Source organism: Oncorhynchus masou, unplaced genomic scaffold, assembly GCF_036934945.1.
Source record: "Oncorhynchus masou masou isolate Uvic2021 unplaced genomic scaffold, UVic_Omas_1.1 unplaced_scaffold_1912, whole genome shotgun sequence".
Taxonomy (NCBI): domain Eukaryota; kingdom Metazoa; phylum Chordata; class Actinopteri; order Salmoniformes; family Salmonidae; genus Oncorhynchus; species Oncorhynchus masou.
In genome coordinates, this window is record NW_027008410.1 from 1,478 (window position 1) to 28,441 (window position 26,964).

The 26,964-nt window shown below is 43.0% G+C and overlaps 1 pseudogene; it reads right to left on the bottom strand.

Annotated features, from left to right (window-relative positions):
• Window positions 1-350: 350 nt before the first annotated feature.
• On the bottom strand, window positions 351-24,131 carry LOC135532572 (EGF-containing fibulin-like extracellular matrix protein 2; annotated as a pseudogene).
• Between the last annotated feature and the right edge of the window lie 2,833 nt (window positions 24,132-26,964).

The following is a 26,964-nucleotide window of genomic DNA, read 5'->3' on the forward strand; positions in this document are numbered from 1 at the left end:
AGGCCTACCCATAGTCACGGGAAGTAGGGGTGCTGAGGGTGCTGCAGCACCCCCTGATAAATCACAATTTAAAAAATAAATACTCATAAAAAATGAATAACAATAACCAATTAGTGCACTAAAAATAGAAAAAATACTCCCCTCCGTTGACATCATCCCGTCAGCAAATAAAGGTCATGCAGCCACTCTGTGGTCATTTTAAGGGTCCATACTATGTATACTATGCAACCACCTGGATTTGAACCTGGGTCTCCTTCACCCCACAATACTGTGTTAGCCCGCAAAGACTTCAGGTCCTAGTCAAGGTTACTCATCATGTGATTATCATCATGCATTTCACCGGACCATACTCACCCCTCTCCTGTCTTCACATAGGGCTCATGGCAAGGGTTCCTGGGGTAGCAGCGGAAACCGCCAAAGTAGTTCCACACATCTCGTCCTCGCGGCAGTTGTTTCCTGTTTCACACTCATCTATGTCTGTTAATGGAGAGAAAATGTAGTCAATGGTAATTTCAATAAGAAAATAGCTTAAAATAGATTGAGCTTAGTGCAACTGTCTTGAGGTCTTTGTAAACAAGCAATGCGTAGCTCAAAACTAAATGTGAAACTATAATTTCTATCTCATGTACTGTTAGTTAATCAAGTCAATACTGATACAAGATACAAGTAAAAATCTAGGCCTAAAGCTAATGAGTTATCATTGGGGTTTCAGGTAAACAGGTATTGAGATTCATTACTATGACGTACGACTTGCTGCTGGTGTAAGAGGGGGCTAGATATTATACTAGTTGAAACAGGCCTATTTACCTTGGCACATTCGGTTGCCTTGGAGCTGGTATCCCTCGGGACAGGCACAGACATATCCTCCAGGCTGATTCACGCACTGCCACTGGCACATGTAACTCGAGAAGGCGCATTCGTCGATATCTACGAATATATAAATATTACGAAGTCAACCCTTAAAGAGGAGAAGGCTGACAGAAACTTCTCAGGAAAGAAAATATTAGGTGTGAGTGGGGGGATTGTGAAATTGTATCAGTATACATTAAGGTACTGATAAATATACACGGAGATTACCAAACATTAGGAACATCTTCCTAATATTGACTTGCAGTACCTTGGCAGGAGGCTTGGTTAGAGGCTAGCTCATAACCCTGCTCACACTGGCAGATGAAGGAGCCCATGATGTTGTAGCACTGGTGCTGACAGGGGTTGCTCCCCTCACACTCGTTTACATCTGCAAGACAAGGAGGGACTAATAAATTAAAGAAAAATTGCAGAAAGGCAGAGCGGAAGTGGGAAAAGTCAAAAATTTCAGGTCCATTATGATATTCTAAGAGAACAACTTGACACATACTGTATAACAAGGCAATTAGAAATGCTAGATGGGCTCATTTTTTAAACTTGATCACTAATAACCAGAATAATTTGAGATTGCTCTTCTCGACCATTGATGGCTGATAAATCCTACCCCCGCAAACTTATTTCAACTTTTCTCCACATCTGAATGTGATGAGAGATAAGATAAAAACATTAGGCTTGGTATCAGCCAAACAACCTGATGAGAAGTTTGATGACATGTGCCTACCATGCAAAGGCACTATGGATTTATTCTCCTTGGTTGACACAGACATGCTCAGGAAAGTTGTCACGCCTACTCCCGCTGTCCCGCTCTCCCGCGTCGGCGCTCAATGTCGCCGGTCTACTAACCACTGGTCTGGCAACCCACATTACGCACTTCTGGCAACCAACATTACGCACACCTGCTCCCGATCATTATGCACACCTGGACTTCATCAGTACCTTGATTACTTCCCCATTATCTAGCCCTCAGAAGCCTCAGTCTTCAGGCTGTATTGGTTTTGTCACGTCTGCTCCCGCTCTTCCCTCCCTCTGGCGCTTGAGGGCGCCAGATTGCCTTGCATCACGCACTCCTGCCATCCATCACGGACACCTGCCTTCCCTCGTCACGCGCATCAGCGTTATTGGACTCACCTGGACTCATTTATCACCTGTTTATTTCCTCCACCAATATTTGTCAGTTCCCCAGCTCTGTTCTCCGTGGCTGGATTGATTGTTTTTGTCTTTGTTTTCTGTATGCTGACGCTGTTCCTGCCTCATTCATTGTCCGTGCCTTATTTGTTTGACTGTACCTGCTTGGACGTTCCGGTCATCCCATGTGACAGAATGCAGCAGCCAACATGACGGGAGTCGGCGGTTGGTGGTGACATCGGCTCTGGGTTGCCACCGATGGAACCGGGGTTGCCTAGCTAGCTCGTCGGGCTTCCATTCCTCGCTGGCTCGAGAGATTTCTTGGCCCGGTTGGCTCGGATGGCGCCCATCCCAAGTCGGGCCTCAGCTGGATCGTCAGTTCTTGTTTGCCCAGCCAGTCCATGAGTTTTTTTTGTTGTTTGTTTGTTTTGTTGGTGACGTCAGGGTGGATTCCGCCGCCGATGGAACCGGGGTTGCCTAAGCCAGACCATCGGACTTCTCCCGGCTTTCGATTGTTATTGTCTTCTGTATGCTGACGCTGTTCCTGTCTCGTTCTATGTCTGTTATTTATTAAATGTTACTCCCTGTACCTGCTTCATCTCTCCAGTGTCAACTCATTTAACAGGTTTTAGTTTTTCATGCCCATTCTTATTTTGTATATCTTCATGGTCTTCGTTCTTAAACTAACCAAATGCACTTGTTTCCTGACTCCCTGCATATATGCTACAGAATAGTGCCTCAACAAATGGAAACAGCAGAAAATCCAGACATCTCCAGAGAGTCGGCGAACAGGGACACCTAATCCACCAACCCCACGACCAACTGGCGCAATTGGGTACGGCTCAACATCATCCGAGGGGCATCACCTCCAACTAATGAAGGACCCTCTACCATGAGCTGCCCCAGCGAGCCAGTCCCCAGCCCATCCAGCAATCCACCCAGGTCAGCGATGCCCGATTGTCCCACCTGTACAAATATGAAGGAACTTTGTCTAAATGCTGTGGCTTCTTACTCCAGTGCTCCTTTATTTCGCCCATCAGATTGATGGCCATCACTAACATTGAGTGGCAGCTGCCAACATACTGACTCAACTCTAGCCACTTTAATAATGGAAAAATGTATGTAATAAATTTATCACTAGCCACTTTAAACAATGCCACTTTATATAATGTCTACATACCCTACATTACTCGCCTCATATGTATATACTGTACTCTATACCATCTACTGCATCTTGCCTATGCTGTTCGGCCATCACTCATTCATGTATTTTTATGTACATATTCTTATTCAGTCCTTTACACTTGTGTGTAAAAGGTAGTTGTTGTGAAATTGTTAGGTTAGATTACTTGTTAGATATTACTGTATGGTCGGAACTAGAAGCACAAGCTACACTCACATTAACATCTGCTAACCATGTGTATGTGACAAATAACATTTGATTTGATTTGACAAGGCCCTCGCCTCCTCCCTGAACATCACCTCTCCTCTCCTTTTCCGGTTCAAGCACTGCATAGTCAACCACTGGGAACTGGGACAATCAGACACATCACATCACAGCACCACTCATCATCACCATGGGACCCCTGCACCGAGAAATCCTTCCCTTCCTCATCATCGAGGCACCAGTACACAAAGTCATCCTCGGCCTCTCGTGGCTCCAACCATCTCGTGACCCCACCGTCTGTGGTTGCCCTCCAGGCCAACATCCCGGAGGTAACCAGGATCTCCGGGAGGTTATCTCCAAGACCTGTGCTACCTCTCTCCCTATTCGTAGCCCCTGGGACTGTGCCATTGACCTGCTAGCAGACTCTGTGCACTGTCTACCCACTGTCGGTGGTTGAAACCAAGGCTATTGGAGGAGTACATGCAGGAGGCTCTCTACAGGGTTTCATCCACCCATCCACTTCCCTGCGACGGCAGGCTTCTTCTTCATGGCCAAGAAAGAGGGAGGTCTATGTCTGTGCATCGACTACAGAGGTCTCAATTCCATCACCTCCAAGTACCTCTACCCTCTCCTGTTGGTGCCGGCTGCCATCAAACAGCTCCACGGGGCCCTGTTATTTACTAATCTGGACCTGCGGCGTGCCTACAATCTGATCCACATCTGGGAGGGGGATGAATGGAAAATGGTCTTCAGCACAATGTCTGGGCACTATGAGTACTTGGTGATGGTTTATGGATTAGCCAATGCTCCGTCGGTGTTCTAGGCATTCGTGAAAAAGGTGTTCGGGGACATGCTTGGGCATCAGGTGGTCGTGTATATTGACGACATCCTGATCTACTCGGCCAACTTGGAAGATCACACCGCCCACGTCCAGGTAGTCCTGGGACACATCTTGTAGAACAACCTGTACATCAAAGCGGAGAAGTACCAGTTCCATCAAGCTGCTGTCTCCTTTGGATACCGGATCAGCCCACAAGGAGTGGATATGGATGAAAGGAAGGTTGGGCAGAAAGGTCAGGGCCAGTCCCAACCAACATAAAGGGACAACGTTTTTGGGGTTTCCCAACTTCTACTGCCGCTTGATTAATAACTTCAGCTCCATCGCCTCTCCTCTCACCTCTCTCCTCAAGGGTGACCCACGCAAGTTGGTGTGGAGTCCTGCAGCCGATGAGGCCTTCCACTGACTGAAGGGGCGTTTCACCTCGGCCCCGTTGCTGAAACACCGAGACCCTATGCTGCCCTTTGTGGTGGAGGTGTTCTGAGTGCACATATCATTCCGCCCACCCGAATCGTTGTCCTCGTGCATTGGGATGTAGACGTGGACATCTGCCAGGCTCTGGAGAGGGAACCCGCGCCTGCTAGCTGCCCTCCGGAGCACAGCTACATTCCCAAAGAGGTAAGGGATTGGCTGTTGACCTAGGCGTACACATCCCTTGCCGCTGGACACCCAGGTATCACCCGCACCATTCAATCCATCTCCGCTAAGTACTGGTTGCCAACCTTGGCGCACGACATCGTCCGCTACTTCAACACCTGCTCCTTATGTGCCCAAACCAGATCTCCCGGCAGGGAAACCCTTTCCGTGCCTCAGCAGCCTTGGTCTCATCTGTCCATTGATTTAAATCACTGATCTCCCCTTTCCGGGGGAGATCGGCACAGCCAGAAGAGGACTGGCCAACCCTCAGAGCCTGGTTCCTCTCTAGGTTCCTTCCTAGCTTCTGGCCTTTCTAGGGAGTTTTTCCTAGCCACCGTGCTTCTACTTCTGCATTGCTTGCTGTTTGGAGTTTTAGGCTGGGTTTCTGTACAGCACTTTTTGACATTGGCTGATGTAAAAGGGCTTTATAAATAGTTGGAGGTGTTAGACGTGTGGGAGAGAACACCGAGTCTGTTCAGAAAGCTCAAAGGCTCAACGCACCGTTCCCCTCATACCCTAACCTGCTTCCAGATATGTTTGTGCTGTATTTATTACCAAATCCTATGGTCATTGACAGCACAAACAGATCTGAGACCAGCCTACTCTTACCCTGCTGATGTAACTAATTTTGTGACGACAGTGATGGACACAAGGTGAGAATTATGAAGAATTGGTGAGAATTATGTCATCCTGGAGGCTGGTAGTCTGTGGAAACAAGTTCCCCCTTTCAACACACACACACACACACACACACACACACACACACACACACACACACACACACACACACACACACACACACACACACACTTCCAGTAAACAAAGCCCGCCTGACCCTGCTTTTGGCTGGTGGGATTGGGAGGTGAATAGCTCTAATGATCAAAGCTGGCCTCCACTCAGCATATATGAGGGGAAAAAGTGACGATACTGTCACCCTGCAACCTTTTTCCCTAGAAATTAAGACCAGTGACAAGTTGACATGCTGACAGAGGTGAACCAATCCTGAAATCAAACTTGAGTTTGATGTACCATACGTGTAATTAACACACTGTGCCAGGAATACGAATGCAAAGAACATGACACCTTAAAATATAGTACTTCTTGCCAGAATTGGATAAAACTACAACGTTGAAATACAACCGCACTACAGAGTGCATGCACATATTGTCCCCCACCCGCCCCCAGAACATTTTATCCAAAAAGCTTGGTTTACAAAGATCCCTGTGTCTTTGCAAGAATGCTGTGCCAAGCACCCCTATATATTCTCATTCCGTCAAGGTGTCAGGTTCAAACTACTGAGGGAAGCCCCCCCCCCACTACCACTTCAAATATGTAAACATCCAGGATGAGAAACTACTGTTTTGAGAAGGGCAACAGCTCTTCCTTTGAAATGACGAAAGAGAGTAAACAAGGGAACTAAGCTTCTGAAAGAATATGCCGCAGACCAAATCAAATGCTAAAGACTAAAGCCCATAAGTATGCACATGCAGTGATGTTGTGACTACTTTTTGGTGTCCATGTCTAAGGTGGATGAGATGTGGGATGGCTCTAGTCAGTGTCTGCTGGTTGTCTCCTCTTTGGCGCTTCAATAATGAGTTTCTATTGAACCTTACAGTCAATGTATTGATTGAACAGTAGAATACTCAGGCTCTGTTCCAATACTTTAGAAATATGTCCTTCCTTCCTTGGGGAGAAATTACAAATCACTGATCTGACCAGGTTGGATTGGTGAAAGCAATAGGGTGGAAACCTTGCCTTCACATGATATTTTCAGTTACAAATCAGTGATTACAGTTCCTAAGGGTTTCCCTAGTCCACTTCTAACACAAATGGGGCACAGACCTCTCCAGGCTTTTGAGCTGTGCAGGACGGAAATGAAGACGAAGACGAGCTAATTTGTCAAAAATAAACTTGCATGTAACAATGTCACAATTGAGTAAGGGATATTGTTACCTAAAGCAATCTTACTGGAAGCAGCCACTGATTTTTAGGAACTCATTTTAAGTTTGTCTCCACAGATCAAATGCTGAGGTCAATTCAAAGTGTTTATTTATGCCCTCATTTCCTGGAAAAGGAATCCCTAGGCTGTGTTCAGTAGGCACGTAGTGGGGAAAACTTTCGGAAACAGAGTGAAATGGAGAGGTACTATCTGAACTTACCCAATAAGAAATACTTGTTTTCGTTTTCTATTGCAAAACACGTTTGCTACTGTATGTCCTAATGCACACAGCCCTGCTTTCTTCAGCAGTGCAACATAATAATAGCATGGCTAATTCCCTCCCTATGCCTTCCTTCCTCTTGGCCCTAACCCTTCAATGTTTGCCTATCTGGAAGGTGGAAGCATTTTGATGACGCTATACCACTACACTGCTCAAACCTTTCCAGATCTGTAAACATTAAAGAATTAAGGCTGGAGTTAAATCCCGCCCTGTGAACTTTTATTAATGGTTTAAGTGCCACGGTCTTATTAGCATTAGTTACCAGACTCGCAGGCAGAATGTGGCAAATGTTTACCAGTTGTAAGAACGAGACACTGCAATAACCTTTCTTGGTAACAGTGTATGTTTTGACTGTGATGACAAACTGGAAAAGTATCAATGCAAATGACTAAAGCCATTTTCTTTGGAGATGTTGCATCGTTTTGATCTTGTATCTGACACTGTATAATACTGTACAGTACATACCACTAATCTGTCTGCCTTAAGTTTGTGAATCACTCCAACTTAAGGACAGTCCCTCTGATGAAAGAAACAATGATTAAATGAGAAAAAAATATGTTTCAGGAATGTGTTGTTGGCGACCATCTCCTTCCTTCCCTGAGCTTGGCTTGGCTGTCGCCCCATGTTGATTCAATGGTTTATGTAACAGCAATTGTTTCCCTCTACTGCCAGGATTTGGCATGTTGCAACTTGACTAAAATCTTGCACCGTTTGCCAACAGGAGATTGGAGGACGCACCCACACGCATGTACACACACACACACACACACACACACACACACACACACACACACACACACACACACACACACACACACACACACACACCACACACCCACATGCATGCACACGCATGTACACACACACACACCCACACCCACACACACACTCACACACACACACACACACATGCATGCACACGCATGTACACACACACACACACCCACATGCATGCACACGCATGTACACACACACACCCACATGCACCCACATGCATGCACACGCACACACACACACACACACACACACACACACACACACACACACCACACACCACATGCACACACACACGCACACACACACACACACACACACCCACACCCACATGCATGCACACGCATGTACACACACACACACACCCACATGCATGCACACGCATGTACACACACACACACACCACACCCACACCCACACCCACACACCCACGCATGCACACGCACACAGAGACAAATGAGGACATTCTTTAATGACGGCTGCAAATCCATCATCCAAAGAAAGAGAGCAAAGGGGTAAATGGAAGTTAAGTGGTTCCCCACTTTACAGATCAAACACAATGCATCTTCATAACCTGCAGACAGCACATAAACTGTTCATATACGGTGTTATTGGCTTAACAAAATAGGACTACATGTAGTGTAAGATCTTCGGTGCCAGTAAGGAATTTCACTAGAACTGTTTTCATACAAAGTGCTCTAAACTTGAAAAGGGACTGCAATCAATTTGAATGAATTCAAATTGGAATGAATCCTGAATTGACTGAATGACAATATGTGATGGCTATCTTTTGCCTCAATATCTGTTCATAAACTAGCATCGGTAGTACTCCAGAGGGAAATCTGCCTGCTGGGATTGCTCATTCAAATTGGGGCTCCTGCAATGCTGAGTACTGTAGCCTTAGTACTGAGTTTGTATAACTGCACTGCACTACAGTCCACTTATAAGAATCAACCTCTGGTCAAAAACTGTTTGGCAGATCCATTCCTATATACTTCAAATGACATTCGTCAGGGAGTGATGGAACCTTTGTATGTAGGATTAAAATGATGCTGGACACTTCCATAACGAATCAGGGTATTTGTATTTTACTATAGCGTGCCCTAATCCTAATAAACACGCCCAAGTGAAGTTGCGTGGGCTTACTCTTACCACGGCAGTAGTTGAGCTCGTCCACCACAAACCCCGCGGCACACTGCATGGTGCCCTGGCTTTGGAAGGGGCTCTGGATGACCCGTCGGACAGGCAGAGCAGGGGCGGGTGCCAGAGGACGCTGTTCCTCCACCAGAGGGGCCACGGTGGGCTCGTCGTCACCATTACTGACGATGATCTGGGCATTCTGGGGCAGGCAGAAGTAGCCTCCGAAATGGTTGATGCACCTCATGCCGCCCTTGCAGGCGTCGGGCACCGTGGTACACTCGTTGATGTCTGAAAAAGGGAGGACTGCATTCAGAGACAGACCTGGGTTCATATAGTAAGCCACGGCTTATTTTCTTTCAACTACTTAAGCTGTGCTTGATTGAGCTTGCCTGGCGCAATGACACCAGTGGAATAGCCCCAAAAGTGCTAATCCCACCCACCTGTCACTCCAGGTTGGAAAAAAACAAATAGTATTTGAACACAGGTCTGGTCGGAGTGTAACACCACCAAGTCAGCATGAGTGTACCAGGAAAACCCCCACCTCCACCATCAAAATGCTTGGTATACACATACTGTATGGTATGTGTACAGTACGGTGTCTGCTAGAACTGTTCGTATCTGTTCTATAGTGCTATTCAATTAATCTACTAATCAATCTATTCATTAAGTCAGAAACGTACAAGGACATTTGACAAAGTGTTGATAAGCAGCTCTTACCTTTGCATTCTTGTCGTTCCATGTCAAATGTATAGCCATCTGTGCACTGTGAATAGAAATAAGGGAGGATAAGTATCTGGTCCTCAATTGATTGGTTTGTTGATTGATTGAGGGATTGATTGATTAATCGATTGATTAATTGATCTACAAAATACGTATCACATATCTCTGAAGCTTTACAGTCTACATCTCATTAAATATGTAGTCTTATGCTCCTTTGTTATGCCACTTTGAGCCTATATATGAGGAAATCAGGCAGACAGCAATTAAGGAGTCAGCCTGAAGAACACCTGTGTCTCCCTAATTCACCCCAAAACAATGTGTTTAGTCTGTCGCCATCCAGGGTGGAATGTCTGCTCTCCTCGCTTGCTCTCTTCTGAGTCATGGGACTTGCCACTGTGTGTGCACGGGCATGTGTTGTCTCCAGTCTCCATGAGTCCAGACTCATGTTATTACCGCCATAATTCATCAGCTCCAACAACAACAACTTCAACTACAGTCATTTGTCGAGAAGGAGACATCCTCCACTGGAGACATGCCAATGCTATCCCACCCCATCAGTGTCCATTCCAAGCCCTCTGTTAATTTTCATTAACGTTCACTTGGTACATGAGTCAGGGTTGGGGTCAACTCACATTTCAATCCAGGAAGTGAATTAACATTTTACTTAATGAAATGCAAATTGTCCATTTGTTTACAATGACGATTTTCATTTCCTGAATTAAAAAATGTAATTGACCCCATCCTTGACTTGAATGAAATACCACTTTGGAAAATGTATATTGTCCTTCAGTACGGGCTCTTGCTTGTGCTGCCAATTACAAAAATAAGTTTGTGGCTAATTTGCTGCAAATTAAGTATTGTGCGTCATAATTTTGGAAATGTTGGCCACTGGTGGTGAATCTGCAGCAAACCTTAGGCAACAATAATATTTATTGCCACTAGTGGCAAACAGTTCGCCAGAGTTTTTTTCTGACAAACAATTCTCTCAAGATTCTATTTTAATCTGTGGCAAACTTGTGGCAACAATATTTATTAGTGGCAAACCAGAAGTAGTTCCAAGACCAGTAAGCATTGATGACCAGTCGGTCAGACAAATCTATTGGAAATCCAAACCAAGTGATCTACCTACCGAAGTTGTACAGTGAGTGTCTAATTTATTAATTAAACATCCTAATAAACTTAAATCATGTTAGCTAATTGATGCCTGTTTAGCAGTTTTATGGGAAAGAGTGAAACACATGTTGTTGCAAACTGTCAGTGCCACAGACTGGCTAGTCCTCAGCTAGTGGCTAGCGCCTAGCTAGATAGCTATCATATTTTTGCACAATTAATGTGGTAGCTAGCAAGCTAACTAATGATTTGCCTAAACACATTTTTAGGTAAAGACTTGCTGTCTTGCAATAACAAATGTCAATATGCTAGCGTCACTGTTCAGTACCATGTTAGCTAGCACAACAGCTAAGTTAAAGTAGCAACAAGCAATATGAGCTGACTTGACCAGCTCAATATGAACTGACTTGATCAGAGCAAAACTTTACTTTTGAAGATGGATCCCCTGCCCATACCCATCCTGTCGGAAGAGGATGCATCAACACCCTGGAAATATGTTTGTGGTGTCACATGTGCTCACTGTCCGGCCTCTAGGTCACCAGGCTGCTCGTTATGGCACACACCTGTCACCATCGTTATGTGGATTATGACACTCACCTGGACTTCATCACCTCCTTGATTACTATATATGTCACTACCTCCTTGATTACTATATATGTCACTCCCTTTGATTCCTTCCCAGGCGTCATTGTTCCTGTTTCAGTTTCTGTGACTGTGCTTTGTATTATGTTTCATTTATTGATTAACTCACTCACTCCCTGAACTTGCTTCTCGACTCTCAGCGCACATCGTTACAGAATGACGCCTCACCCAAGTGAAGCATCAGGGATTGATACATTTTTTGGAGGTGATGTTGGGTCCGGGTGTCAGAACCGGAGCTACCTGGGAGGCCTTAGCCGGTTTGTCAGATTCCCATGCCTCGGTGGGTTCGACGGGTTCCCCTGCCTCAGCGGGCTCGACGGGCTCCCGTGCCTCAGCGGGCTCCCTTGCCTCAGCGGGCTCGACGGGCTCCCTTGCCTCAGCGGGCTCCCGTGCCTCAGTGGGCTCCACGGGCTCCCTTGCCTCAGCGGGCTCCACGGGCTCCCGTGCCTCAGCGGGCTCCACGGGCTCCCGTGCCTCAGTGGGCTCCCGTGCCTCAGCGGGCTCCACGGGCTCCCGTGCCTCAGCGGGCTCCACGGGCTCCCGTGCCTCAGCGGGCTCGACGGGCTCCCGTGCCTCAAGCGGGCTCGACGGGCTCCCGTGCCGCAAGCGGGCTCGACGGGCTCCCATGCGTCGACCGAGGCAACCGAGGAGGTCTCAGCTGGCTCATCAGGCTCTCCCACCTCAGCCGGGTCTCCACCTCAGCCGGTGCGTCAGGTTTCTGCGCCTCAGCGGAGGCGACCAGTCCTCTCCTATTCCCCGGGATCATCCCTGTACTTGGCGTCCTGCGGCTGAAGCTGAACGTGCCGGGGAGGGAATACTGTCACGTATGCTCTCTCTCCGGGCCTCTAGGTTGCCAAGCTCCCGCGCCTCAGCTGGATCGACAGGTTCCAGCACCTTCGCAGTGGTGACTGGTTCGCTCCTGATCCCCGGGATCATCATCTTGGTCAAAGTCCTGCGGCTTGAGCCGTGCGTCGGAGTACTGTCACATGTGCTCCCTCTCCGCACACCTGTCACCATCGTTACGCTCTTTATGACACTCACCTGGACTCAATCACCTCCTTGATTACCTGCCCTATATATGTCACACCCTTTGGTTCCTTCCCCAGGTGTCATTGTTCCTGTTTCAGTATCATGTCTGTGCGTTGTTCATGTTTCTTGTTTTGTATTATGTTTTGTTTATTGATTAAATTACTCACTCCCTGAACTTGTTTCCCAACTCTCATCGCACATAATTACATGTGGTGCATTCACTCATAACACTTTTCTGTGATAAAGGAGTGTAATGTAATCTTCAAGCTTGATAAGGTAAGCAAATGCATACATGTAGTATTCTCATAAATGTAGCCTGCTATACATTTCATCTTTGCAAAAATCTGCTCTTTAATGAAACTGCTAGCTCATCTTGATCATGTGTTGTTCCTTCTCTTTCTAGAAGCAAACAGTTACCAAGCAGAAACACAGATTGATTAGTTTGAATCAGTTGTGTTGCCGCTTGGCTGGAGAAATATCTCATATACTGTGGCTCTCTAGGAACAGTTGGCCACACATTTAGATTTAGTTTATGCTAGTCCCTGAGTCCCAGTTTTTTTGTATAGCATTTGCACAACTTTAACAGCTGACCCCAGTAATTGTTTTCAGTATCTTAGTGTTTGTGTTTTCTGATTGTGTCAGTGCATGCAGTCATTAAGCATTGTACAAAGAACAAAGTTCACTCAAAGGTAATAGTTCTGAACTGGGTTTGATTTTTTTTCTTTTAACTTCCATTGGTTGAAAGCAAATTTCTTATCAGTTATCACTTAGTTCATGAACATTTGTTAGTTAAACATCCTAAAGTTAAAATCCCCATAGTGTTCACATTTCTCTCATGTAGGAAATATTCAGTCTTTGCTAATTTTTTCCTTAGCATGCTGATAATCATTTCAAGTTGTATTTGATTTATTTTTGTATCTGTTATTAATATATTTAAAATATGTAGTTTAGTATATTTAGTACATTAAGTATGTTTAAATGAACTTACTGCTCACAGAGAAGCTAAACTAGTTGTGTGATTTGTTTTATGTAGATAAGATATTTAATCAGTGTTGAGGAAGCTACTCTGAAAATATAGTTTTCCAAGCTACCAATTACTTCACACCGGAAGAAGTTAAACTACCTTTAACAAACATAGTTTACTTAACTATATCTGAGAATTAGACGTTCATCCATGTTGTTCAAATCTCAAATTTCGAAGTTGTTGCAAACGTCACATTTTGACATTTTTAAGGTTAAGTTTAGGCATGAACTCTGAATGTTTAAGGAAAAAGGTAAAGTTTGGGTGAGGCTTAAAACAAAAATCTCAAAAACAACTTTCTATCATTGGATTTGAACTTGCAACCTTTGGGTATCAGAGGCAGATGCTTCCACCCACATCTGCCATCCCTGTCCACAATGCCCTTGCACAGCATTTCCCAAACTTGTCCAGGTGCACATTTTGGCTTTTTGCCCTAACACTACACAGCTGATTAAAATGATCAAAGCTTGTTCATTAGATCCTTTTTTGATTAGGCTGTGTAGTGCTAGGGCAACAACCAAAACGTGCACCCCTTGGAGTCCTGAGGACAAAGTTTGGGAACTTCTTGTCACACGTGGTGGGGGTGAGCAGGTCAGCTGTTCGTTCACCCACACACGCTCGCAATTACCAATAACCCATCCACAACCGCCCGACTATAAGTGATAAAGTGAAAATCTGGAGGCCCAGAACCGACCCTAACCCGTAATATAGAAATGCTTTTGCTGTGGGCCAGAGACGGTAGAAAGATTTTTTTGACAGGAGGTGCATGCTTTTTTTGCATGATTAAGATATGTTTCTGCTTATAATTTCCAACATTTTTTGAAGGCTATTTGTTAGTCAACATATCTATAGATACATACAGATTCTCTTCTGTCATTATATGTGACTAAATAAACACTTGTTTGCCAGAAGAATGCCATATATCTGTTGATTCAATGCTTCAATCTAGTTGACATTGGTTCTCTGTCATCTATGCTTCTCTAATGGAGCAAACATGTTAAGGGACCAGTGAAAAAATGCAATAACCCCCCCCCCCCAAATAAAATTGAAAATATTTTCTGTGTAAAATGTCCAAATTTCATCAGTTTGACCGGTTGCAAGGAAAGGAAAGAGAGAGCTGTGAAAACGACCCAACATATTTCTGATAAGATTTCAGTTCGGCTTGGATGCATATTTTATGTGGTTGAAATACTATTAGCTTTAAGGATGCTGATAAAGATAGCATCTCTACAGACAGTATCTTTTTTTCACATTTAATTTATTTTTAATTTATTTATAGTTGTTTTTTTGTATTTTTTGTAACACCCCATTTTTGTCCCAAATTTCGTGGTATCCAATTGGTAGAAGTTACAGTCTTGTCTCATCGCTGCAACACCCGTACGGACTCAGGAGAGGTGAAGGTCGAGAAACATGCGTCTCCAAAACACAACCCAAACAAGCTGCACTGCTTCTTGACACAATGTCCTTCCAACCCAGAAGCAAGCCGTACCAATATGTCGGAGGAAACACCTTACACCTGGCGACCTGGTCAGCGTGCACTGCGTCCGGCCCGCCACAGGAGTCGCTAGTGTGCGATGAGACAAGGATATCCCTGCCAACCAAAGCCTCCCTAACCCGGACGACACTGGGTCAATTGTGCGCCGCCCCAGGGGCCTCCGGTCGCAGCCGGCTCCAGTGGCACAGCCTTAGACCCCTGCGCCACTCGTGAGGCCCCTTACCTTAATTTAACTAGGCCAGTCAGTTAAGAACAAATTCTTATTTACAATGGCGGCCTACACCGGCCAAACCCGGTGTAGGCCGGGCCAATTGTGAGCCGGCCCTATGGGACTCCCAATCACGGCTGGTTGTGATACAGCCTGAATCTAACTGCACATTAACATTCTCTCAAGATGCTGAAATAAATAAATAATATTTCTCCACTCCGGTTCCTGAGTCAAAATTTTGCCTACAGTTGGTGTATCATTTTACTGGAAGAAATGCTTCATTCTGCAGGAATTATTAATATTAAGATTATAGACCTACAGTCAGATTTAATTTATTCCATCTGAACAGTAGGCTACATTAGGCTATTATTTTCTCTTTATTCAACCTGCCCCCACCCGCCCTTCATCCACACCATATTGCATGACCCTAAACCTGCCTTCCCCGCAGTATAACTGTGGGGACTGCGGGTTTTGAGTCAGCCTACGCATCACTGGCACGTGGTGCCCGAGTTCAGAACGGCTGTCAGTCAAAACCCATACAGAGCTGTGAAGTGGAGACCCTGAGATCTGACGTCATGTATAGCATGTTCAAATCAAATCAAATTTTATTGTTAGATGTTATTGCGAGTGTAGTAACATGCTTATGCTTCTAGATCCAACAGTACAGCAGTATCTAACAGGTAATATCTAGCAATTCCACAACAACCCTAATATCTAACAAATTCCACAACAAAACCTAATAACACAATCTCGTAAAGGAATGGGATAAGAATATATAAGTATAAAATATATGGATGAGCAGTGACAGAACGGGAAGATGCAATGGATAGTAAAGAATAGATAGTAAAGAATACAGTATACATTATTGCTCATATGAGATGAGCAATGCGAGATATGTAAACATTCATAAAGTGGCATTATTAAAGTGACTAGTGTTCCATTTATTAAAGTGGCCAATGATATCAAGTCTGTAAGTAGGCAACCGCCTCTGTGCTAGTGGTGGCTGTTTAACAATCTGATGGCTTGAGATTGAAAAACAGCTTCTATCTCTCTGTCCCATAATTGCGACTCCACTTTGTCTCTATATTGACAGTTTGCTTGTTTGATTGCCTTACGGAGGGAATAACTATTCGGCCCTATTTCCAGTCGCCATGATTAAATGCGGTGGTACGTGCTCTCAGTTTTGCACGAATGGCGCCATCAATTCACAGTTTCTGGTTAGGGAAGGTTTTAACAGTCACAGTGGGTAAAACATCTCCTATACACTTCCTTATAAACTCACTCACCGAGTCAGCATATACAGTGGGGCAAAAAAGAATTTAGTCAGCCACCAAATGTGCAAGTTCTCCCACTTAAAAAGATGAGAGAGGCCTGTAATTTTCATCATAGGTACACTTCAACTATGACAGACAAAATGAGAAAAAAAATCCAGAAAATCACATTGTAGGATTTTTAATGAATTTAATGAATGGTGGAAAATAATTATTTGGTCAATAACAAAAGTTTATCTCAATACTTTGTTATATACCCTTTGTTGGCAATGACAGAGGTCAAATGTTTTCTGTAAGTCTTCACAAGGTTTTCACACACTGTTGCTGGTATTTTGGCCCATTCCTCCATGCAGATCTCCTCTAGAGCAGTGATGTTTTGGGGCTGTTGCTGGGCAACACACACTTTCAATTCCCTCCAAAGATTTTCTATGGGGTTGAGATCTGGAGACTGTCTAGGCCACTCCAGGACCTTGAAATGCTTCTTACGAAGCCACTCCTTTGTTGCCCGGGTGGTGTGTTTGGGATCATTGTCATGCTGAAAGACCCAGCCATGTTTCATCTTCAATGCCCTTGCTGATGGAAGGAGGTTTTCACTCAAAATCTCACAATACATGGCCCCATTCATTCTTTCCTTTACATGGATCAGTCTTCCTGGTCCCTTTGCAGAAAAACAGCCCCAAAGCATGATGTTTCCACCCCCATGCTTCACAGTAGGTATGGTGTTCTTTGGATGCAACTCAGCATTCTTTGTCCTCCAAACACGACGAGTTTATTTTTAACCAAAAAGTTCTATTTTGGTTTCATCTGACCATATGACATTCTCCCAATCTTCTTCTGGATTATCCAAATGCTCTCTAGCAAACTTCAGACGGGCCTGGACATGTACTGGCTTAAGCAGGGGGACACGTCTGGCACTGCAGGATTTGAGTCCCTGGCGGCGTAGTGTGTTACTGATGGTAGGCTTCGTTACTATTCACTAGGTCACCCCGTGTGGTTCTGGGATTTTTGCTCACCGTTCTTGTGATCATTTTGACCCCACGGGGTGAGATCTTGCGTGGAGCCCCAGATCGAGGGAGATTATCAGTGGTCTTGTATGTCTTCCATTTCCTAATAGTTGCTCCCACAGTTGATTTCTTCAAACCAAGCTGCTTACCTATTGCAGATTCAGTCTTCCCAGCCTGGTGCAGGTCTACAATTTTGTTTCTGGTGTCCTTTGACAGCTCTTTGGTCCTGGCCATAGTGGAGTTTGGAGTGTGACTGTTTGAGGTTGTGGACAGGTGTCTTTTATACTGATAACAAGTTCAAACAGGTGCCATTAATACAGGTAACGAGTGGAGGACAGAGGAGCCTCTTAAAGAAGAAGTTACAGGTCTGTGAGAGCCAGAAATCTTGCTTGTTTGTAGGTGACCAAATACTTATTTTCCACCATAATTTGCAAATAAATTCATTAAAAATCCTACAATGTGATTTTCTGGATTTATTTTCTCATTTTGTCTGTCATAGTTGAAGTGTACCTATTATGAAAATTACAGGCCTCTCTCATCTTTTTAAGTGGGAGAACTTGCACAAATGGTGGCTGACTAAATACTTTTCCCCCCCACTGTACGTCAATGTTATTATCTGAGGCTACCCGGGAACATATCCCAGTCCACGTGATAAAAGCAATCTTGAACCTTGGAATTCGATTGGGCAGACCAGGGTTGGATAGACCTAAGCACGGGCACTTCCTGTTTTAGTTTCTGCCTATAGGAGGGGAGCAACAAGATGGAGTCATGGTCAGTTTTGCCAAAAAGAGGGCGGGGAGGGCCTTGTATGCATCGCAGAAGATAGAGTAGCAATTTTCGTATGTGTTACTCACTAGTGTACAGCAATCAATATGCTGATCGAATTTAGGTAGCATTTTTCTCAAATTAGCTTTGTTAAAATCCACAGCTACAATAAATGCAGCCTCAGGATATATGGTTTCCAGTTTGCATAAAGTCCAGTGAACTTCCTTGATGGCCGTCTTGGTATCTGCTTGCGGGGATATACACGGCTGTGACAGATAACCAAGGATAGTTCTCTTGGGAGATAATACGGTCGGCATTTGATTGTGAGGAATTCTAGGTCAGGTGAATAAAAGGACTTGAGTTCCTGTATGTTGTTACAATTACACCATAAGTCATTAATCATGAAACATACATCCCGGCCCTTTTTCTTACCAGAGAGATGTTCATTCCTGTCAGCGTGATGTACTGAAAATCCCGTTGGCTGTATGGACTCCGACGGCATGTCCCCAGCTAGCCATGTTTCCGTGAAACAGAGTATGTTACAATCCTAGATATCTCTTTGGAAAGCAACTCTTACCCTGATTTCGTCAACTTTGTTAACTAGGGACTGGTGTGTGCACATCCGAAGCCTCACTAGAAGAACGCTCTGGCGCCCTCTCCTCTGGCAGCGTTGTTTTGGGTCAGCCTCTGGAATCAGTTCAAATGCCCTGGGAGGTGCAGACTGTCACGCCCTAACCATAGAGAGACCTTGTTTCTCTATGGTGTAGTAGGTCAGTGCCTGACTAGGGGGTATTCTAGTTTAATATTTCTATGTTGTGTTCTAGTTTATATTTTCTATGTTGGTGTTTTGTATGATATCCAATTAGAGGCAGCTGGTAATCCTTGTCTCTAATTGGGGATCATATTTAAGTAGCTATTTTTCCCACCTGTGTTTGTGGGATATTGTTTGTGTTAGTGTGTGTGGGCACTACGACTTCACGGTCGTTGTAAGTTTTGGTTCACTTTGTATTAAAAAGATGTGGAACTCAATGCACGCTGCGCCTTGGTCCGCTCATTTTGGAGTTTGTGACACCGGCAAAGAATCCGCTTTGGGAAAATTTTATTCCTGGTCGTAGTGCTGGTAAGTTGATGTCTCTCTGATAACCAATAGTTCTTCCAATAGTTCTTCCCGGACTAGAAGCGAAGCTGCCATCTCTATTGGCGCCATCTGTGGCTGTTCAGTAACATTGAAAACGTTACTGTACAGCCACTGTGTTCAAATTTACACTCTTGTCAGTGTCCAAATCTGCCATTTCCAACCCGTATACCCGTATAAGTACGATTGTAAAGGGCTATCTAAAGTTACTTTGAAAAAGTAGTTCACTGCATTTAAACTACCTCATGAAAAAATTATCATGTAAATCTGAAATGGCATAGACCACAAATTGCAAGAACAGATCACGTTGGGGTCATATCTTAACAAAGTTTTTGTGTATAATAGACCATGTTTTAAGTGAGAATTGGGCAGGTTTCATGCCCAAAAAATAAAGTAAATGATTGCCTACTTCACCCATAATTTATAACATTTTTGCAAACAAAGTATTGTGTAGTTCCAGTAGTTAGCTGCACCACTACCTGGTAAAAAAGTTGTTAACTACCTAGATTTGAATTTATCTCAACTACTACCAAGCTACTGGAAAATGTAGTTAAATTACTAGTTGAAATATGCTGAACAAAAATATAAATGTAACATGTAAAGTGTTGGTTTCATGAGCTGAAATTAAAGATCCCAGAAATGTTCCATGTGCACAAATGTATTTCTCTCAAATTGTTCACAAATTTCTTTACATCCCTGTTAGTAAGCATTTCTCCTTTGCAAGATAATTAATCCACCTGACAGGCGTGGCATATCAAGAAGCTGATTAAGCATGATCATTACACTGGTGCACCTTGTGCTGAGGACAATAAAAGGCCACTAAAATGTGCAGTTTTTCCACACAACACAATGCCACAGATTTTGTTTTGTGGGAGCATGCAATTGGCATGCTGACTGCAGGTATGTCCACCAGAGCTATTGCCAGAAAATTGAATGTTAATTTCTCTACCATAAGCCGTTTTCCAATCGGCATCACAATCGCAGACCACGTGTAACCACACCAGCCCAGGAACTCCACATCTGACTTCTTAACCTGCGAGATCGTCTGAGACCAGCCACCTAGACAGCTGATGAAACTGTCGGTTTGCCCAACAGAATAATTTCTGCACAAACTGTCAGAATCCGTTTCAGGGAAGCTCATCTTCCTGCTCCTCGTCCTCACCAGGGTCTTGACCTGACTGCAGTTCGGTGTCATATCCAACTTCAGTGGGCAAATGCTCACCTTCGATGGCCACTGGCATGCTGGAGAAGTGTGCTCTTCACGGCTGAATCCCGGTATCAACTGATCCAGGCAGATGGCGTCATATGGGCGAGCAGTTTGCTGATGTCAACATTGTGAACAGAATTCCCCATGGTGGCAGTGGGGTTATGGTATGGGCAGGAATAAGCTATGTACAACAAACACAATTGCATTTTATCGATGGCAATTTGAATGCACAGAGATACTGTGATGAGATCCTGAGGCCCATTGTTGTGCGATTCATACGCTGCCATCACCTCATGTTTCAGAATGATATTGCAAGGATCTGTACACAATTCTTGAAAGTTGAAAATGGCCCAGTTCTTCCATGGCCTGCACACTCACCAGACATGTCACCCACCCATTGAGCATGTTTGTGATGCTCTCAAATCAAATCTATTGGTCACATACACATATTTAGCAGATGTTATTGAGGGTGTTTGTGCTTGTGTTCCTAGCTCCAACAGTGTATCTAACAATTCACAACAATACACAAATCTAAAAGTAAAAGAATGGAATGAAGAAATACATTAATATTAGGACAATCAATGTTGGAGTGGCTCTGGATCGATGTGTATGACAGCGTGTTCCAGTTCCCGCCAATATCCAGCAACTTTTCACAGCCAATTGAAGTAGAGTGGGAGAACATTCAACAGGCTACAATCAACACCCTGATCAACTCTATGCTAAGGAGATGTGTCGCACTACATGAGGCAAATGGTGGTCCCACCAGATGCTGACGGGTTTTCTGATCCACGCCCCTACCTTTTTTTAAGGTGTGTATGACCAACATAATCATATCTGTAGTCCCAGTCATGTGAAATCCATAGATTAGGGCCTAATGAATTGATTTCAACTGACTGATTTCCTTATGAAATGTAGCTCAGTAAAATTGTTGAAATTGCTACATGTTGCGTTTTATAGTTTTGTTCAGTGTACATGTAGTTCACTACTCCCCAACACTGCATTAAATGTTGTTAATACAGAAAGTAACCAAAAATCTGAACTAATTGGTATTTTCATATGTTGCAGGAAACAATAATGTTCGCTACAAGCTTTCTAGAATTGTTTTCCAGAAGTTCCACAAGTCACTGCAAATTTGACGCCAGTTTGCCACAAAACTGAAAATTTGACCTTGGCACAAACGTGCGGAAAATTTAGCGAAGAGTTGCCACAACTGTTGTAAGGAGCTGCGTCTTTTAGTGCATTTTTGTTTTTGCAACATGCACTGCAGTGTATGCATGTGGAGGTTGTGAGAGTGGCACTTACCGTGTATGAGATGGGTTCCTCAGCCTCCTGCAAGACGGCCATGTTGACAACAACACTCAAGCACAAGTAAATCCGTAGCATCGTGACGTCCCTGCAACATTGAGAAAAAGATTGAGTGAGAAAATGTGTTTTTCAAGTAAGTGTCCTTGTGAACATGTTGAGTCTCAGAATGTTCCAGAAATATCTGTATACATTAGCAAAATGTTTGCAGAATACATATAATTTGGTCCAGTTTTCTTTGTTTCCCAAATGGTAGTCCACAACAACCTTCCTGTGACATTCCCATGGCCAGTACTCACTTTCTAACACATGCTGAGGAAGGCACTAAGTTGAGATCTGTGTCAGCATGGACATGATTCTCACAAACCAAATTCATAACTCTGTCCGTTTTATGTTATATTATCATGAAATTATAGAAGATATGATTATATGCTGATTATAACATTATATGGTGCATACATTATAATTGCCATTACTATTTGAAAATTGGCATTATGACCTGTATAGCAAAACTTCCTTAATGAAGAATTCAGCACATCCTATGACTATTTAACTATTTTCCTAAGCTGGATAGAGCAACATCCCCTTTGCACGATGTCCCTTCATTGAAAACAGGAAATGCTTGGAAAATCATGTTCAAATTCCAGCGCATGACCTGTGGCAAACTTACAGTAATACCACAATGCCTAATGCTCAAGGAGCTGATGCTGGCATATCGATATTGTGTCTCCAGTGTCTGAAAAGTCGGTACTGTATGTATTAAGGTTGTCCCAAATAGTGGGTCAGCTGGGATGCAGACACTAGTAAATCACACAGCTATGACTCTGCCATTCTCCTCCATAATTACAACAGTGAACCTGACTACAAAATAATTGGCTGTGTGTGTGTGTGTGCATGCGTGCAGAGTGAAAACCAATTGTAAAGCGTCTTTATTGCACCATCAATTGGTGTATGTTGTTAAGAAAAATAATTACATCAGGATAGTAATTGTTAGGCAAGTACAAACATCTCAATTGGGAGCACAGCCTGGTCTCATAGACTAGATGTAACATAGTCAAAGTAAATCCAGGACACCCAATTTAGTATGATATGTTCCGTTTGGTATGGTTACATGAGACAGAATGTTACTTAAGGGAAAATCATAAGGAGGGAAGGTGGTTGGTTGGGTGTATAACAATGTGAACATCTAGCAGCCCAAAGGTTGCATGTTTGAATCTCAAAGACAACTTTAGCATTTTTGCTAATTACTTACTACTTTTTTAACTAGTTGGCAACAACTTATCATTAGAGCTAATCCTTCCCCTAACTTTGTGACATCCACAAATTAATACATACCATAAGATAACTAAATTGAGTGTCTCAAATGTACTTACTGAATGATACGAAATGCTCTGAGACCAGGTTGCATTCACTTTTTTATTGGCAAAGGTTCAAATCCCCCTCCAGCTACCTTCTGAATCACCCTATCAGTTTCATGTTTTCTCTGAAAGTACATCCCCATTCCGCGTTTAGCTCTTGTTAATAATGTAAGTACTTTAAAGTTTAATAAATCATTATCCTATTGGTGTCGTATCTAGCGTTATCAACATAACATATTTTAACACTAATCGCCCCACGTAGTAACGTTTGAGTTACAAGATAAACCACAGGCTAGATAGCCAACTATCTTCCCAGGGACTACAGATGAAAACTACCAAACTGGCTAAATCTGGCACATTAAATGTTAATTAATGTGCATTGTCCCTGTCAAATACATAAATTGGCCTAGAATAGAAACGGTCAAATCCGACATGGTGCGAATGTCTGATGCAGCGATTATAAACAAAACCAATTTCCGATTATAACAATGATGCAATATATACAAATATCATGTATTGGATTTGTAATAAATGATTTAACGTCTCCTGAACAATGCGCATTCAATTAAACAGATAAAATGTAGATTAGTACTCCTAATTTGGAGTAGTGCAACATGTAACCTTAGGCTATGCAATGTACGGTTTCATTTGCATTCGATAGGATTGCAATTTACCTGTAAAATTACTTTTTAGTTGGGTGTGTATCAATATTGAATTGATTATTTTCCTCCGGAGGGTCCCGTCAGAAGTGATGGTGAGTCTGAAGAAGCAGCTTCTCCCTGAAATCAGTACACTTATGTACAAATTACCAGGGTATCACAGGGTAACAAAAGGATCGGGAGGTGGTGCTATCTTTACAGGTTACATCCGCGTCAAAGGTTTTTGTCTCTTTAACGTTGCAAAGTAATTTCTACTGTATCTAATAAAAAAGCATTGCGCCCCCTCTACCGGAGATGTGAAAATATTGAGGCAGGTAAATGTAATAGGACAACTTGGCACTGCCAGTCAGGGCCATAATGTTTTTGTTCCAATGTAATTGTTAAGCTCTGTTTGGAGGGATCAGAGAGTGTAGTGTAATCTATATGAAGTCTAAGACCAGACATACAGGAGCTCTATAAATCGTAACTTTAATCTTGACAGGCAACTACCATCTCAATTAGTTTAGATGACAGACAGGATTTTATAGTCACCGGTCAGGCATTACTAATCAATGATAAACATCCAATTTTCATCCTAACATTGACAACACAGGGATAATCTCAATTGGATACTCCTGATGTCTGTTCTCCTCCCTTCCTTCTCAAAACCCATTGGAGAAGGTCAGAGAGGACAATTGAGATTCTTCCGTTATCACACTTCCTCTGACAGCCTCTGCCTGTAAGATTTGCATTGATTTTAATTAATGAAGCAACCCTTGATTTATAGGCCTAAGACTAGTGTTAGGTTTGAAGGATAGACATGACCACAGATGTCATAGCAAACTGTACTCTTTTAATTATAACTTCAACTGAACAATACAGAACGTTGGGGGCTTAACATATCCCCAGGGTCAGAGAAACCAACTAGAGATGGGACAATTATGGAATTTTGGGTCACAATTAATTGTCATGCAAATGAACACAGTTGTCAGTTTTGGTTAAAAAAAGAGCTTATGTATAAAATATATATATTTAATTTGTTACAAAATACCTAGTGATTGCAGCTTTTGTTGACTCCCCATCTCAAAAACCACTGTAAAGTACTTAAGTAAAAATATTTTAAAGTACTAAAGTAGTTTTGTGGTATCTGTACTTTACTTTTAGATTTGACAACTTTCACTGTACATTCCTAAAGAAAATTATGTACTTTATACTGCGTACATTTTCCCTGACATCCAAAAGTACCCGATACATTTTGAATGTTTAGCAGACCTGGAAAATGGTCCATTTCACACACGTATCAAGACAACATCCCTGGCCATCCTTACTGACTCTGATCTGGCAGGTGCACTAAACACACGTGCTTCATATCTAAATGATCTCAAGAGTGTTGGAGTGTGGCCCTGGCTATCTGTAAATGTAAAAAAAAAAAAAAAAAAAAAATGATGCTGTTTGGTTTGCTTAATATAAGGAATTTTAAATGGTTTATACTTTTAATACTTATGTATATTTGAGAAATTACATTTACTTTTGATACTTAAGTATATTTAAAACCAAATTACTCAAGTAGTATTTTACTGGGTGACTTTCACTTGAGTAATTTTTATTAAGGTACAGTATCTTTACAATCACTGACAATGACCAAAACAAAAAAGGTGGAGTTCTAGGAGGGGTTCTGAAAGACACTCATGGGGGTGTCCACTGAAAGTTGACTAGCAACAACAACTGGGCCCTAAAAGACAACCACCATGAGCGCCCACTGAATGCCCAAGAAGAGGCAAACAAAATAAAACCCACGGCAAACTTAGACAGGAAGCAAACCAAAAAAGTGGAGCAAAAGGAAAACAGGGAAGATCAGATAAAGGATTGTTTAAAAAAATCAAAATAGGGAGCTCCAACTAAAGGTGTTAACCCTCCACATCTCTCAAGCCAACTGGAGCACTGGGCCAGCCGCTCTTAAATATCACCTGTGCCAACATAGGTGGAACACCTTCTAACGAGATGACAAGCCAGCAAAGGTGTAACACATACTGACTAATGAGGTGACACCATACATGCTAATGTCCAACCTCGAAATATAAATGATAAAACCAAAGCCTGTAAGCTTTTAACAAACCACTGTCAAAAACAAATTATTTATTGTTGATAAGTGTACATTACACAAGTATATTATAGTTGTGCTCGCTCTAACTGTAACAAAAACAAAAACTGTGTCAAAAGAGCAGCATTATCTGAGTACTTTTCAGCATAGCCAAGTGTCCCGATTATCCAGCACGGTTATGTAAGCTTCAAAAGGCTAAATCCATCAAGTCCATGGAACCGGGGACTCACCAGACAGAGCGAGAAAAGAGAGGGTGGTGTTAGGGACAATACAGCCATAGTCGCCAATTGTTAGGTTTTTGCAAAAGATGTACTGATAACATCAACTCAACATTAGAGAATGTGGGGGTATTTGGTATTTTATTAGGATCACCATTAGTTGTTGCAAAAGTAGCAGCTTGTCTTCTTGGGGTCCACACAAAACATGAAACATTACATAGTACAGAACATTAATAAACAAGAACAGCTCCAGTACGGACCACATGAAACATTTTTAAAGGCACATGTAGCCTACATATTAATACATACACACAAACTATATAAGTCAAATAGGGAGAGGCGTTGTGCCGTGAGGTGTTGCTTTCTGTTTTTGAAACCAACTTTGCTCTTTATTTGAGCAATATGAAATGGAACGGAGTTCAATGCAATAATGGCTCTATATAATAATGTACGCTTTCTTGAATTTGTTCTAGATTTGGGGACTGCGAAGAGAACCCGGTGGCATGTGGTGTAAGTGTGTGTGTTAAAGCTGTGTGTAAGTTGACATTGCAAACTATTTGATATTTTCAAAATGTTGTTTCTTACAAAAATAAGTGATTCAGTCAGTCTCTCCTCAATTCTTAGCCAAGAGAGACTGGCATGCATGGCAACCCCAGTACCAGACACTGTAACAACATCTTGCATTACTGTCCTACTGTATGTACTGTACAGACATAACCACTAGGCCTAAACCCCAGACTAGCGGCCGAAATCC